Genomic DNA, 16,885 nt, shown 5'->3' with positions numbered 1-16,885 from the left:
TTTTACGAGAAAAAAAAGATAAGAATGACTAAGCACAAGGATGGATAAATCAGTTTCATTGTGAAAGGTTCTGTATGGCACAGTAGAACTGTTAAACAAATGCATTCTATTATTACAAATGTTAGTGGGAGTATGGGTGTAGGTGTTCAAGAACTGAATGAGCAGAACTAGAATAAGAATATAGCGGAACAAGGTGAATTAACTACTGTGCTTATTCTGGAAGAAATATTGTAGAGGAAACAGAAGAAACTGAGTTTGATGTGCTGTACGTTCAGAGATGTCCTTCTGCACACCACTTTGTAATGTGTTGCTATTTGAGTTACAATCGCCTTCCTGCTTCCTGTCAGCTTGAACCAGTCTGGCCATTCTCCCCTGACCTCTCTCATTCACAAGGCATTTTCATCTACAGAATTGACACTCACTAGATTTTTTGTGTTTTTTTGCACCATTCTCTGTAAACTCTAGGTGAGTGTCATGCATAAAAGTCTCAGGAGATCAGCAGTTCTGAGATATTCAAACCACCCCATCTGGCACCAACAATCATTCCACAGTCAAAGCCACTTAGATCACATTTCTTCCCCATTCTGATGTTTAGTCTGAACAACTGAAGTTCTTGCCCATGTCTGAATAGTTTATACATTGAGTTGCTGCCAGATAATTTGCTGATTAGATATTTGCATTATTGATTTGGTGTACAGGTCTACCTAATAAAGTAGCGATTGAGTGTATAACAAAGACGAACTTAGTCCTGATGAACGATCTTGGCCTGAAACATCAACTGTTTATTCATTTTTATAGATGGCTCCTGACCTACTAAGTCCCTAGCATTTTGTGTGTGTTGCTCTTAACTTACACAACATTGATGTCTTAGGTCAGGACTCTTCAGCAGGTGTGTTAAGGGTTATAGCTGGCTGACAGTTGTTCTGTTGGTATATGCTTATTGATTATGATTTTGATTTGGTTGCAACAACTTGTTTGTCACTTTAGGCATTTAACGAATAATCCATAGATGGAACAGACTTAGGCATACTTTTATCTGCACATTACACAGAAATGCAGAATAGTTTTGATCCAAGTTGTTTCGTATTAAGGCATTTTGAAGTCTTCCACATTGTAGAACATCAGTCCTAGGTTCTATTGTCTTCAAGGAGCAATTCAGGATTATGAAAAAATACTCTGCACTTGCTCGCATAAATACGGCACCAACAACACCCAAGATGCTTAGCACCATCTCAGACAAAGTGGCTCGCACGAGTGTCACACCATCAATTTGAACTGGAATTGGTTTATTTTGTCACATGTGCTGAGACACAGTGAAAAGCATTTGCATACAGTTCATACAAATCAGGTCGTTGCACTGTGCATTGTGCTGGCATACCTAAAACAATAAAAATGTCGAATAAAGTACAGCAGCTACAGAGAACGTGCAGTGCAGGTAGACAGTAAGGTGTGAGATCATAACGAGGTAGATTATGAAGTCAAGGGTTGAATTTATTGTACTAGGGAAACATGTAATAGCAGTTGTCACCCTGAACAGTTACGCCCTCCGTCAGCAGCACACAGTGGCTACGTTGTGTACCATATATAAAATGCTCGGCAGTTAGTCACCCAGGCCTCTTCAACAACAGTCACAAAGCTCTAACCTCTACCACCAAGATGGACAAGGACAGCAGGTACAGCAGCACCACCACCTGCAGGTTCCCCTCCAAGTCACATGCTGAGGACCTATCACGGGCCCAACATAATCACAAAGAAGGCACACCAGCAGCTATACTTCATCCCGAGTTTGAGGAGATTCGATATGTCACCAAAGACTTGAGCAAATTTCTTCTGATGTAAGATGGAGAGTATTCTGACTGACTGCATCAATGTCTGGAATGGAGGCACAAAAGCACAGTATTGGAAAAGTTACAAAGGTCTGGAGATTCAGCCAGTTCTTTTAGGGACATTAGCTTCCTGACCACCAAGAAATTTTCAAAACACTGTGTCTTCAGAAGGTGGAGTCAATCTAGAACAGACAGACAGACAGACAGACATACTTTATTGATCCCGAGGAAAATTGGGTTTGGTTACAGCCGCACCAACCAAGAATAGTGAAGAAATATAGCAATATAAAACCATAAATAATTAAATAATAATAAGTTAAACATGCCCTCATCTCATTACCACCATCTGGGACAAGGTACAGGAGTCTGAAGGTACACACTCAATGTCTTAATGTACAGCTTCTTCCTATCCGTAGTCACATTTTCGAACAGTCTGTGAACCCGTGAACACTACCTCATTGTGTTACTTTCTTTTTGCACTATTGTTTAATATAGTTTTTTTAAAGTGTTTTAATATGATATTTTTAAAGTAATGCACTCTAGTGCTGCTGCAAAACAACACATTTCACGACATATGTCTGGGGTAATGAACCTGATTCTGAGACAAAGAGATCTTGTATGTCCCTTCATTCTGAATTTGCAAGTCAGCAGCAATTTCCTTACAAGCAGAAGGTCACAAATTTAGTTGTGCCTTTTGCCTCTGAAGCCTAGGATTTGATTATCATGGTATTGACTCCCAATGAATGTACTCATCACTTGTAGAGAAATTAAACACAGCCAAAAGACACTTTTATTTTGATGCAGGAGTAGTTAAGTCACTCGATCAGAAAGAGAAAGATTAAATCAATCTGTCAACCAGCTGGCTGCAGCTCTCTGTTATTTTTAAGCTGCTTTCCTCTAAGGATCTGGGATCTCTTGGTGCACTGAATGGATATAGAATATTACACATAATTTAGCTTGGTTTACAACAGACGAATTTGTTCCATTTGCTTCCTCAAATGAGATGCAGATTTCAGATTGGTACTGTTATCTACAGTGGATCAACGTTTGTGTTGATGAGACTTTTGGAAGTATTGATGTTCAAAGAGACCCAGATGTTCCACAAACATGAGTCAGTAAAAGCTGTCATGAAGCTACAGTAATTAATTAGGCCTGACTTTTAGTGCAGCAAGTGTTGAGTTCAAGATTAAGCCTTCCTCACTGTAAATAGGGAGGGCATAGACAAGTTCTATTGCAATTATATAAAATGTTAGTTGGGCTGTACTTGGAATAGTATGGCAGGATGGAGATACATCTCCACCAAAGGCGTACCTTCCCTCTCCTAGTCTACAGGTCACCCTTGGGCAGGGTGCAGCACTTGCTTGACTCCCCGTTCAGTGTCACGTGAAGCCATGGGAGCAGGTGTGGATAGTTGTATTGCAGCTGGTGCAGATCACTAGTCCTGGTTATGTGACCACTGACACAGGTGGACAATCTCTGAAGAGTATTGATAATTGTTGGCGTCACCCGTCTTGGAAAGAGACTGCCCAGAAGAAAGTAAATCACATCTGTAGAAAAATTTGTTAAGAACAATCATGGTGAAAGAACATGATTACCCATGTTATACAACACAGCACATAACGATGGTACTGTGATAATGTGTACAATTCTGGTTGTGCAGTTTTGGAGACACTACTGAAAAGGTTTACCAGGATGCTCACTGGATTAGAGGGCATGAGCTGTAAGAAAAGATTGGGCACACTTGTTTGTTTTCTAGGGAGTGTAGGAGACTGAAGTGGGTCCTGATAGAAGTGTAATGTTGAATCAGGCTCGCGGGTCTGGCGAGTGAGACAAAAAACACTGACTGCAAATAAATATGTTAATTGTTTATTCACAAAGAGTAAAAATTTGACCAAACATACATGTTCCCCGTTACAGAAACTACAAAGCTGAATGTTCAACAAACACGCTTTGCTAAAAGTGCACACAAAGCATACTTTCCCAATCGTTATGTGGACCACTTACCTTAAACAAAGGAAGAGAGACAGAGAGAGAAAGCCTGCTCCATGTGCTGTTTTATACCTGGGACATTTGAAACTGGACACCAGACAGCAAACCAATGGGAAAAGCAGCTGCAGTTTCTAAACAAACCAATCATGATGGAAGTGACTTTCGACAATCAGAATAAGCCACGCCCCCACAGGACACAACTTCCCCAAGCAGTTCTTCCTCCACATTGCATAAAGGGCGAGGGTGGGACCCTCATTCCACATCTGCTTATCCAACTTCCATACCTGGCTACACCTCTTCTCATACTCTAAACCTTGTAATAATTGAATCTCTGTACTTATAGAGTGACCAACAGATGATGCTATTAAAGACAGCACTATCCCTTTTATTTGGGGACCGGCTGCCATAACCACATATCCCATCATTCCAGAAGTTAATTCAACATCCTCTGGTGGGTTACCACTATTGTGGTGTAATTCTGTGATACGAGCCGACTGGAGTAGAACTTTAGTACTGTCCCTCTGCTGTGCTCCATTCCCTTTGGGGTTTTAACCTCCATTCTGTTCGAGAAGGATACTTTAAATGCTGGCATGACTTGATCCCATAGTGATGCGTTATGCTGAGGGAAAGCAGGCAGCGTTCTCAGGGCATTATTAATCGCATGTTGGGATGATTGGCTCCTTAAAGCACCCATCTCTATGTTAGATAAGCTCACACTAATAACCCCCTCATCCCAAAGACTCCAAGGCTTTTGCCTGTACCTTTCCCCTAAACTTGTTAATTACTTAGCAGAAAAATCCCTGACCTCTGCTGTCTTGAAGAGGCCCATTACACCATCCCCCTCCAGAGAGGAAGAATCTGTGAGCCAATGCCCCCCACCATGGGTGTGGGAACGTGTAATCACTGGCCTGGGCCCTACTGTTTCAGATACGCAGGAAAGAGGGTGATCATTTTGAGGATTAAACTCTCTCTCCCTCATTTTCATCATCCAGCCAGACATTCCCAACCCCCAGCCCCACAGTATGATCATTGCCCTGCCACATCATGGCTCAGGCGTTAACAAAGTCGGGCGTGCAGCATCTCATTGCTGTATCTTCAGTAGCTGATAAGCTATCTCATATTCTGATCCTCTAACTTCACAGCCTGAGTCTGAGCCATCAACAGTGACTCTCTCAGAATGATACAGCATTGACTTAGGTTCTCTAACTCAATCTTGCTTGCGTTTTATACTGATGTCGTACAATTGCTGCAAACAGCTGGAAAGCATCCCTCTGGCTATCCTTTCTCCTGAGAAAATCCAGAAATTTAAATATGGAAACAATGAATATCGAGTTTCAACTCCACAAAGTCTAACTGGTCTGATCAATCTCCTGGCATCGCATAATGCATTTGTAAGTTAGCAAGTCTTCCAAAGTCCTCAGGGTCATAATTCCAACCTGGGACTCAGCAGCCCTCATATGGAGAGTCCTCTCTTTTAAAAAACCTTTTAAAGAAATGCATTTCTGCTCAAGTAGCCATACCCTGCTCACTGCACCAAAATGTAATGTTGAATCAGGTTGATGGGTCCAGTGAGTGAGACAGAAAACACTAACTACAAACAAGTATATTAATCATTCATTTACAAACAGTAAAAATTTGACCAAACATACATGTTCCCCAAGTTCCAGAAACTACAAAGCTGAATATTCAACAAATACACTTAGCTAAAAGCATGCTCAGAGCATACCTTCCCAATGATAATGTGCACCTCCTGCCTTAGAGAAAGGAAGAGAGAAAGAGAGGAGAAGCCTCTTCCATTTTGTGTCTGGGACACTGGAAACTGGACACCAGACAGCTGACCAATAGGAGTTTCTAATTGAACCAATCTCGATGGAAGCAACTTTCAGCAATCAACAATCAGGATAAGCCATGCTCCCACATGACAAGAAGTTATGGGAGGCGTAGATAAAGTAGATGGTCAGTTACCTTTTCCCAGGATAGAAATATTAAATGCTGGAGTACAAGTTGTTTACACAGACAGTAATAGGTGCCAGAGATAGTGGTGAAAGCAGATACAGAAGTGAGGGTTTGACTGAAGGGATCCATTCTGATTTTGATAATAATAGCATAGATGAGGCTCTTACATAGACACTACAAATGCAGGACATAATAGGTATGGGTCTGTAGAGCAGGAAGAGATTTAGTTAAATTTGGCATCATGCTCTGTGCAAACACTGTGGGTTAAAGGGCCTTCTTCTGTGCTGTACTGTTCAACATTCCAATCCCCTGATTTATCAGGTAGCTTAGAGCACAGTTTACAGGTCCATTCTGTCCCTTAGTGAGTGTCCTATCCCCCAAGATAGACATAATATTTAACTAAGGGAGGGAATTTTCATGCAAATATCTAATATTAATTAAAAATGTACATAATATTTATTGTAAATTACCATAATTGCACATTTCACATTTGTACGGAGATGTAACGGTTTTTACTCCTCATGAATTTGAAGGATGTTAGTAATAAAGTCAATTAAAGAAGCCTTGAAAGAAGAATCTGCTGGGGGGATGGGATCGGGAGGGGGAGAGAGAGAGAGAGAGAGAGAGAGAGAGAGAGAGAGAGAGAGAGAGAGAGAGAGAGAGAGAGAGAGAGAGAGAGAGAGAGAGAGAGAGAGAGAGAGAGAGAGAGAGAGGGAGAATAATATTTGAGTTTATCATTCAGTTTCTTTCTGCAAATGTAATTTGATAATTGTTTTGTGGATGTTGCTGCTAGCCAGTTAATAGAGAGCAAGCAACTAGACACCATGCAATCTATTTATGTTTCAAATGGCCTGCAATTAAACTATAGCCAAAGGCAGGTTTTGTTGCTGAAGGCAGCAAGGTTTTCACACATTAAGAAAGCTGTTATAAGAATGTGTATGTGTTTGAAGTAAAGATTTTAGGGTTTAAAGTGTAACTGAACTGATTTGTGGCTGGGCTGATCAAAAGCTTTAGCGTTTTATCTGCCAATTCAAAGTAGCCTCTTGGTTGTGAATTTCACATTCACTTTCACCAGCTCTAAGCAGATGCAAATATTTCCATGTTCATCAGGATATTTTACCACATTCATTATAATTCTTCGAAATTGTAAAGCAGCTGTCATATACACTCAGTGTATGTTCGTGGTCTTCTGCTGTTGTAACCCGTCCACTTCAAGGTTCAATGTGTTGTACATTCAGAGAAGTTCTTCTCCACACCAGTGTTGTGATACATGTGTAACCCTCAGGCTCAGCCAGCTTGCGTTCATCTAGGGGAATCAGCCTTCAGCCCCACCAGACTGGGTAATCACGTTTGTGTGGATGCTGTGAAATGTACCCCCAGTTACAAACCCACAATGCAAAATATCAGACAGTACACCATATGCGATTAATTGATAGACTTTATGAATCTTAATCTGAATATAGGGTTAGTAATGAAAATACACAAAACACAAGAAGGGCCAAGTCACAGTCAAAATTACGTTGGAGCTCACTCAGTAGTCATTCTTCCACCATCAGTCCCCTCCGAACGGCGCCGACCTTCGGACCCTTAGATCCCGTCCGGTGTTCTACCAGCTCTCTCCACACACGTCTTCCCTCTTCATCTCTCCTCGACAAAAGACTGCAAAGAACCCGGCTCCCAGACACACAAGAAAGAACAGCATTTCCCCACTGGGCAGCCACTGAATTCCAAAGTCCCGTTATCTCTAGACATAACACAAACATTGCTGCTACAGAGAAACCATTACCTTAACAGGGGAACATTACATAGAAGCCATTGCATTAGCCTTACAGTGAAACCTTACAGCATGTTACACATGTTTATCTGAGTTCCTGTCAGCTTGAACAAACCTGGCTATTCTCCTCTGACCTCTCTCATTAATACAGTATTTGCACCCACAAAACTGCTGCTCACTAAATGTTTTTTTTTGTTTTTCACACCAGTCTCTGTAAACTCTAGGAGTGTAGTGTATGAAAATCCCAGTAGGCCAGGGGTTTCTGAGATACTCAAACCACCCTGTCTGGCACCAACAGTCAAAGTCAGTTAGATCATATTTCTTTCCCATTCTAATGTTTGGTCTTGAACAACAACTGAACCTCTGTATGTTTTTATGCATTGAGTTGTTGCCACATGATTGGCTAATTAAATATTTGCATTAATGAGCTGGTGTGCGGGTGTACCTAATAGAGTGGCCGCTGTGTGTGTGTTCCTCAGGATATTTTAGCACATCCATAATAACTCCTTGCATTTATAAACCAGCTTTATTATAGCAAATAAAATAAAAAAATAAAAAAATAAATTATAGAGGTTGTATCATGCTAGATACAAGCCTCAACAATAACTCACATAGCAGGATAATAATCAACCATCCGGCTCCTGAACCAGCATGAATGACTTTACTCATATCAACGCTGAACTGATTCCACAACCTATGGACTCACTATCAAGGGCTCTACAACTCATGTTCTCAGTATTTATTTATTGTTTTGTACTTGCACAGTTTGTCTTCTTTTGCACATCAGTGGTTTGTCAGTCTTTGTGTGTAGGTTTTGTTGATTTTATGGTATTTCTTTGCTCTGATGTGAATGCCCACAAGAAAACAAATCTCAGGGCTGAATATGGTGACATATAGGTACTTTGATAATAAATTTATATTGAACTTTGGGCATCAGCAAGTTGCCAGAATAGGAGGGACACAGAACTATAGGATTGATGGAGGTTGTAGTCACGTGCAGCCAAGGCCACAGAGGGTTTTGAAAACAAGGATGAGAATTTTTAAGTCACGAAACTGATTTTCTAACTGTGACTTGCTTCCCAACTGATTTTTTGAGGTGATATTGGCAGACTCAGCATTCTGCCAATGTACACTTAACTGCCTTGCTGCAAATATATAACTTTGTGCAACATCGCAGCACACCTGCAGGTCAAATTTGGACAGGTTTCTCTCTTCCTTCAGATCCTGGAGCTGCACGATTAGAGAAGGGTAATAAAAGCTGGATTTAGCATTAAGGGTCACGTCCCAGAGAGGCTAAGCAATGGAGAAGCGCTTTGTTACAGAGGAATAAGTGGAAGAATGGGGCTCTTGGCAACTCACTGAGGATTGTCAAAGTTTCAGTGGGCCAAATGGGCTCTCTCTATGGCATTGGAAAATGTGAGCGCTACTAAAGAGCAACAGGCATGTCACTCCTCTCCCTAAGGTTGACTGGATTGCTTCTACAGTATTCTACAGGTTATCCACTTTGGTTGCAAGAACAGGAAAACAGATTATTATCTGAATGGTGGCCAATTAGGAAAAGGGGAGGTGCAACGTGACCTGGGTGTCATTGTACACCAGTCATTGAAGGTGGGCATGCAGGTACAGCAGGTGGTGAAAAAGGCAAATGGTATGTTGGCATTCATAGCAAAGGGATTTGAGTACAGGAGCAGGGAGGTTCTACTGCAGTTGTACAAGGCCTTGGTGAGACCGCACCTAGAGTATTGTGTGCAGTTTTGATCCCCTAATCTGAGGAAAGACATTCTTGCCATAGAGGGAGTACAGAGAAGGTTCACTAGATTGATTCCTGGGATGGCAGGACTTTCATATGAAGAAAGACTGAATCGACTAGGCTTATACTCACTGGAATTTAGAAGATTGAGGGGGGATCTTATTGAAACGTATACAATTCTAAAGGGATTGGACAGGCTAGATGCAGGAAGATTGTTTCCGATGTTGGGGAAGTCCAGAATGAGGGGTCACAGTCTAAGGATAAAGGGGAAGCCTTTTAGGACCGAGATGAGGAGAAACTTCTTCACACAGAGAGTGGTGAATCTGTGGAATTCTCTGCCACAGGAAACAGTTGAGGCCGGTTCATTGGCTATATTTAAGAGGAAGTTAGATATAGCCCTTGTGGCTAAAGGGATCAGGGGGTATGGAGAGAAAGCAGGTACAGGGTTTTGAGTTGGATGATCAGCCATGATCATACTGAATGAGGGTGCAGGCTCGAAGGGCTGAATGGCCTACTCCTGCACCTATTTTCTATGTTTCTATGTTTCTATTATGGTGACTATAAGAGTGAGTTTGAAAAATCAAAGTTCAAAGTACAATACGCATTTATTATCAAATTATGTATACCTCCAGGCAGCCACAAATCAAAGGGACCCAAAAGAAGCCATAAAAAAGAGAGAGGAAAAAAAACAACAAAGAACATAGAGTAAAAACACAAAATGCTGGCAGAACTCAGCAGGCCAGACAGCATCTATGGGAGGAGGTAGTGACGACGTTTCGGGCCGAAACCCTTCATCAGGAGTGAAGTAACATGGGATGGTGGAGAGGGGATAAGAAGTGGGGGGAGGGATGAAGTAAAGAGCTGGGAAGTGATAGGCTGGAGGGAAATGGGGCAGGGGTATCAACGGAGGTCCCCGTTGATACCCCTGCCCCCCCTTACCCCCATCCCTATCTATTATTTTAATCTGGGTCTCTTTCTCTCTCTTTCCCCCCCTCACTATAATCTCCCCCCAGCCCTACCTTTCTTTCTCTTTTATTTCCCATAATTCTCCACCTTCCCCAGCCCATTTCTGGCCTGCTGAGTTCTGCCAGCATTTTGTGTTTTTATTTATTTCCAGCATCTGCAGATTCACTCGTGTGCCAAAGAACATAGAGTTTACAGTCAGTTATAATCTCAGTTATTTGAAGCATTCACAGTGATCTGGTATTAAGTCTGTGCAGTTCTAACTGACTAAGTGCCTTTAATGCATCAGAGTTCTATGCAGCCCACTTCCCCCACTCCTCCCAGCTCATTTATATTGGTGTTCAGTTCTCAGAGCAAGCCTTGAATTCACAAGTACCAAGGCTAGTGGCTTTGTTCTGCAAGTCCTCCTCATATGCCACTATTATACAGGAACTGAATTTTTGGCTTAATTAACCTAAACCCATTATGAGGACCAGTTTTCCCATTTTTTCATGTGTTCTCTTTCCATTCTGAAGCAATTAAACCTCTACTCTTTCTTTGCTCTAATCAAGTTAGCTTCAACTGATGCATTCTGTATTTTTGGATCCTTTTGTTCAGTTCTTTCAGATTTTTCACTTTATCTACTTAGCTTTGATTTATCTGCCAACAGCAATTATATCTGGGTTTTTTTCTTTTTATCCTTCTGGACATGTCTCCCTAATCTCAGTTTGAGTATTTATCGTGTTCGCTCTGTGCTTAGTAACCCTCCTCCTGATAAACTAGCAATCTGATCTCTCTGGGGTTTAAAGCACCAAACTGGAACAGGTACAGTCATTATCCCAGGTCCTGACTAACTATTGTTTCACAAAAAGTTATCATAATTTTTCATGTCTTAACTTCAATTCCATATGCTTTTTTAAAAAAAAACTTTTTTCATTTTCAAAGAATTATATATTGCTTGCAGAAATCCTGTTGCTATGCCAACCACAGAGAATATTTCTGTCCTTTATTCATATTCCTGTTGCCTATGGACAATATTTTTTCTGTATTTATTTGCACTTGCCATGGCTGAGGCCAGTCGTATTGTCCACTTACATAAGCTTTCATTAAGGTTACCATGTTATTTTAAGTATGCGAATGGAGAAGACATTTTTCTTCATTGTTCATCCTCAGACAACCCATGGCCATATCTATTAACCTTTGACACATTCAAGTACAGCAGTACGTTGCTCACTTGCTTCAACCCACATCATTTTACTAATTATTACTCTTTTTTTAATCCCTAAGATTGTCTACAATAAAAGTACAAAATGCTGGACATACCCTTCAGGTCAGGTGGTTGCTATGGAAAGATAATATCAGAATTAGAAACACAAAAGATTCTGCTGATGCTGGAAATCCAGAGCAACACACACAACAGGCTGGAGCAACTCAGAAGAGCAGGTCTCCAAGAAGAGGAGTGAGCAGTTGACGTTTTCAACCAAGATCTGTCGCTGGTACTGGAAAGGAAGGGGGAGGAAGCTAGAAATAGAAACTGAGGGGAGGGACAGGATACAAAATGGCAGGTAGTAGATGAAACCAGGTGAAGGGGAATGTGGGTGGGTGAGGGAGATGGGGTGAAGTAATAAGAAGGAACCTGACAGGAGACAGTGAGCACATGGTCAGAGAACAGCAAAGATCACAGAGGGGAAGCAGTGAGTGAGAGTCTCATTGAACTCCAGTTGAAGGGAAGGTTTAAACTTCTTCAAGCTCCATTCATGTGATATGACTTGTCAGAACCTCCACATCTTTGCCAGAATGCAGAGTCCAGAACTGCACACAGTACTCCAAATGTGACCTAACCAATGTTTCAGACAGCTCCAACAAGACTTCCCTACTTCAATACTCAACACTTGACTGCTGAAGTCAAATACCTTCTTAATCATAAACCCTTGTGTTGCCAAATATAAACATCACTATTTTCCTTGTTTCATAACTTTAAGCTTCTGTAAGAAACTTGCTGCTGCATATTTTATTGCATCTCACATAAAGGGGAGTGTATATTTAAAATGAGCTGCCAGAAATACTGGTTGAGGTAGGAATATTTACACCTTTTAAAAAGCGTTGAAGTCATACATGGAGAGGAGAGGTTTGGAGGGTGAAGGACCAGATGCAGGTAGATGGGACTAGATTGCTGGGCAACACAGTTGGCATGAATGAGTGTCACTGAAGAGCCTGTTTCCATATTGTATGACTATGATGGGTATAACTCTACGAAAGCTTAGCTTGCTTTCTTTCTGTACAGAAGCTGCTGGCCCCTTACGTGCTTCTGCTTTAATTTCATATTTCCAGAATCTGCAGATTGTTGCAAATCAATCAGATTTTGTCCTTTGACACAAGAGTTTCTGCAGATGCTGGAAATCTCAAACAGAACACAGGAGATCAGGCAACATCTCCGGAGGGTAATAAACAGTCAATGTTTCAGACCAAGACCATTCATCAGGACTTCATCTTCTACCCCATCTAGCGGGTTTCCTCCATCAGGAACTTTTCCTTTACCTCTTAGTTTTCACTGCAATTGCTCTCCCTGTAACTCTGTCTGCTTGCCTCTCTTCACTGATCACCCTCTGGGCACATATCCCAGCAAGAGTACAGTTGCACTTGCCCCTGCATTTCCTCCCTCACCACCAATCAGAGTCCGAAACAACCCTTCTAGATGAAGCGACACTTCACCTGCGTATATGCTGATGCTGTTTCTTGCACTTGTGCTCCTGATGCGGCCCCTCTCCATCGGTGATACCCAATGCAGATTGGGAGTTCACTTTATCTCATCGAGCAGCTTTCTCATGGCACCCATTTCATTTCCACTTCCCATTCCCACACTGTCATGTCTGTCAGTGGTCTCTTCTACTGCATTGATGAAGACAGGCCGGAGGAGCAACATCTCATATACTGCTTTCAATCTGATGGCATCAACATTGATTAATCTATCTTCAGTAACCACACTCCTCTTCTCCATTTTCCTTTATCCCTGTAGCCCTGTTATCTATGCTCTTTCCTTTTCCCTCTCCCCCCTCACGACCTGTTCATTATCTTTATCATACTCTCTCTGATTCCCCACCTCTTCCCCTCTGTTCCATGTCTTCTATCTCATTCCATCTTCTTCAATCCTTTGCCTTCCCCACCCCAGCTCTCAGCTTCTCACATTATTCCTCCTTTATTCTCCCTCCTTCACTCTTCTTCCTTCCCCTTCACATCTGTGGAATTACCTTTCATCCAGCATATTGTTTCCTCCTACCTGTATAAGATTATAAGACAGTGGAGCAGAATTAGGCCATTTGGCCCATCAAGTCTGTTCCACCATTCAATTATAGCTAATTTATTTTTCTTTTATTCTGGCTTCTGTCTCCTTCTCTTCCAGTTCCAATCAACAGTCTCAGTCCAAAATATCAACTGTTCATTTCACCCCATAGATGCTACCTGACCTGCTGAGTTCTTCCAGCATTTTGTGTGTGTTGTTCCAGATTTCCAGCAACTGCAGAATTTCCTGAGCCCTACATCTACTGCTGGGTAATCTTGGTTAGTCACTCAATTCCAACCACAGATGCTCCCTGACCTGCTGAGTATTTCCAATATGATCTATTTTCCAGAGTTCCAGCATCTGCATTTTCCTGAATTTCAATTTTCTCTACCCTCCTCAGTAACCTTCTCCAGACTGCTGACAAATCTCTTAATTTTGGACCCTCAGTCTTTCTGTTATAGCATCTCTGTCATTTGTTTACTGACTTACTTGTTTTGCTCTGTTTCCTCTTTGCATCTCCACGTCTCACATATGTTTTGCCAGTTTAATCTTTGTCACATGTTTCCTTTCAAAAGTTTGCTTATAGGCTAATCTATTCTATCACAGATAAGGATAGAATCCCATTAATGAACCTCAATTGAACAGTGGGGAATGATTAAATAATCAGTTTTATGATGTTGGTTCCCAGGTGGATATCAGGCAGGGCATGGGGGTAACCCCCCCCCCCCCAACTATTGTTGAATAATACCAAATAATCTCTTGCATCCATTTTTGAAAGTACTTTCTTTTAAAAAACAGCATCTGTGGGAGGCCAACATTGCTTCAATCCTGCATTAAGTTCAAAAGTTCAAAGTTGAAAATAAATTTATTATCAGAGTACATATGTGTTACCATATACAACCTTAAACCCTAAGACTAATTTCCTTGTATGTACTTGCAGGGGAATAAAAAAGAAATACAATAGAATTTTATGAAAAACTATACATAAGCAAAGACTGGCAAACACAAACATGCACTGTGCCAAAATAAGACAAACTGTCCAAATAAAAATAATATTGAGAACATGAGCTGTAAAGAATCAAAATCAGATTTAATATCATTGGCATATTTCATGAAATTTGTTAACTTTACAGAGAGAGTACAATGAAGTACATGGTACATAAATATAGAGGGGAAAAAAACTAAGTTACATTGAGTATTTATATATATACTCTTCAAAGATTTCCATGATGGAGCTGACTAATTTTACGAGTGACTGCAACTTATTTTGATCTTGTGCAGTAGGCCACCCCCCCCCCCACCCATACCAGACGGTACTGCAACCAGTCAAAATGCTCTCCACATATGTAGAAGTTTTTGAGTGTTTTAGTTGATAAACCAAATCTTCCCAAACCCCTAATAAAATATAGCCACTGTCTTGCCTTCTTTATAGCTTCATCAATATGTTGCATCTAGGTTATGTCCTTAGAGATACTGACACTCAGGAACTTGAAATTGTTCACTCTCTACACTTCCGATCCCTCAATGAGGATTGGTTTGTGTTCTTTCGTCTTACCCATCCTGAAGTCCTTTGTCTTGTTAATGCTGAATGCAAGGTTGTTGCTGCAACACCACTCAACTAACTGGTATATCTCAATCCTCTATGCCTGTTCGTCCTTCTGAATTCTGCCAAATTTATTGATGGCATTTGAACTATGGCTAGCCACACAGTCATGGCTGTAGAGAGAGTAGAGCAGTAGGATAAGCTCATGTCCCTGTGATGTGCCAGTGTTGATTGTCAGCAAGGTGGAGATGTTATTTCCAACCCGCACTGATTGTGTAATGTAGGCCTCCGTTAGGATCGTGAAACCATGGATTTACGCTTTGGAAAGTTTCCAGGGCACAAGCCTGGGCAAGTTGTATGGAAGACCGGCAGTTGCCCATGCTGCAAGTCTCCCCTCTCCACACCACCGATGTTGTCCAAGGGAAGGGCATTAGGACCCATACAGCTTGGCAGAGCAATGTGTGGTTAAGTGCCTTGCTCAAGGACACACACAGAGCCTCAGCCAAGGCTCAAACTAGCGACCTTCAGATCACTAGACGAACGCCTTTACCACTTGGCCACGCGTCTGCACAGATTACGGTCTTTTGATTAGGAAGTTGAGGATCCAGTTGCAGAAGAAGGTCCAAAAGTTACGTTCTGTAGTTTTTCAATCAGGACTATAGGAATGATGCTGAGCTATAATCAATACACAGCATCTTGACATAGGTATCTGCATTGTATCTGTGTGGAAAGCCATTGAGATCACATCTGCTGTAGACCTATTGTAGTTTTAGATAAAATACAGAGGGTTCAGATCCTTCTTGAGGCAGGTGTGATTCTAGCCATGACCAACTTCTCAAAGCATTAAATCATTGTAGATGTGAGCGCTCCTGGATGATAATTTTTCAGGCAACTCATACTGCTGTTCTTGGGCAATGGTATAATTGTCCTTTTGAAGCAGGTGGGAACTTCCAACTGTAGCAATAAGAGTTTGAAAATATCTTTGAATACCCCTGCCAGTTGGTTGGCACAGGTTTTCAAAATGTTACCAAGTGCTCTATTGGGCCCTGCCACCTTGCAACGGTTCACCCTCTTGAAAGACAGCCTGATGTTGGCCTCTGGGACAGAGATCACAGGGACATTGGATGCTGCAGGGATCCTCATAGTTGTGGCTTCATTCTCCCTTTCAAAGTGAGCATAAAAGAATTTGAGCTTGTCTGGTATTGAAGCATCGCTGCCCTTCATGATATTGGGTTTTGCTTTGTAGGAAGTAATGACCTGCAAACCATGCCAGAGCTGACATGCATCCGATGTCGCCTCTAACCTCTCTGGGAATAGAGTCTTGGCTCTTGAAATAGCCCTCCGCAAGTTATACTTGGCTGCCTTATACAGACATAGATCACCAAACTTATGTGCCACAGATCTAGCCCTCAGCAGACTATGAACCCCCTGGTTCATCAATGGCTTTTGGTTTGTGAATGTACAGTAAGTCTTAATAGACACACTCAACCACACAGGTTTTAATGAAGTCAGTGACAGCTGTGGCGTACTCATCCAGGCTCGAAGATGATTCTCTGAACACAGTCGAGTTAACCGAAACAGAACAGTCCAGAAAGTGCTGCTGCGCTTCCCTTGTCCATAGCTTCTTGGTCCTCACTACTGGTGCTGCAGTCTTCAGTCTCTGCCTATACTCATGGAGTAGAAGTACAGCCAGGTGGGCAGATTTACCGAAGTGTGGGTGTGGGGTAGCATGGTAGTCACTTTTGTTCTTAGTATAACAGTGGTCCAGTATGTTGTTTCCTGTGGTACTACAGGTGATTTGCTGATAATAATTATTTAGTGACTT

General features: G+C 41.7%; 1 protein-coding gene across 4 annotated transcripts in view; it reads left to right on the top strand.

Moving 5' to 3' along the window:
• Positions 1-16,885, top strand: part of LOC140715125 (VPS10 domain-containing receptor SorCS1-like) — a 1,248,501-nt gene that overhangs the window by 961,193 nt on the left and 270,423 nt on the right. The gene's annotated exons all lie outside the window — the stretch shown is intronic.

This window comes from Hemitrygon akajei, chromosome 23, assembly GCF_048418815.1.
Source record: "Hemitrygon akajei chromosome 23, sHemAka1.3, whole genome shotgun sequence".
In the NCBI taxonomy this organism is placed as follows: domain Eukaryota; kingdom Metazoa; phylum Chordata; class Chondrichthyes; order Myliobatiformes; family Dasyatidae; genus Hemitrygon; species Hemitrygon akajei.
The sequence above is the reverse complement of the archived record's forward strand: the minus strand, read 5'-3'. Positions and strand labels throughout refer to the sequence as shown.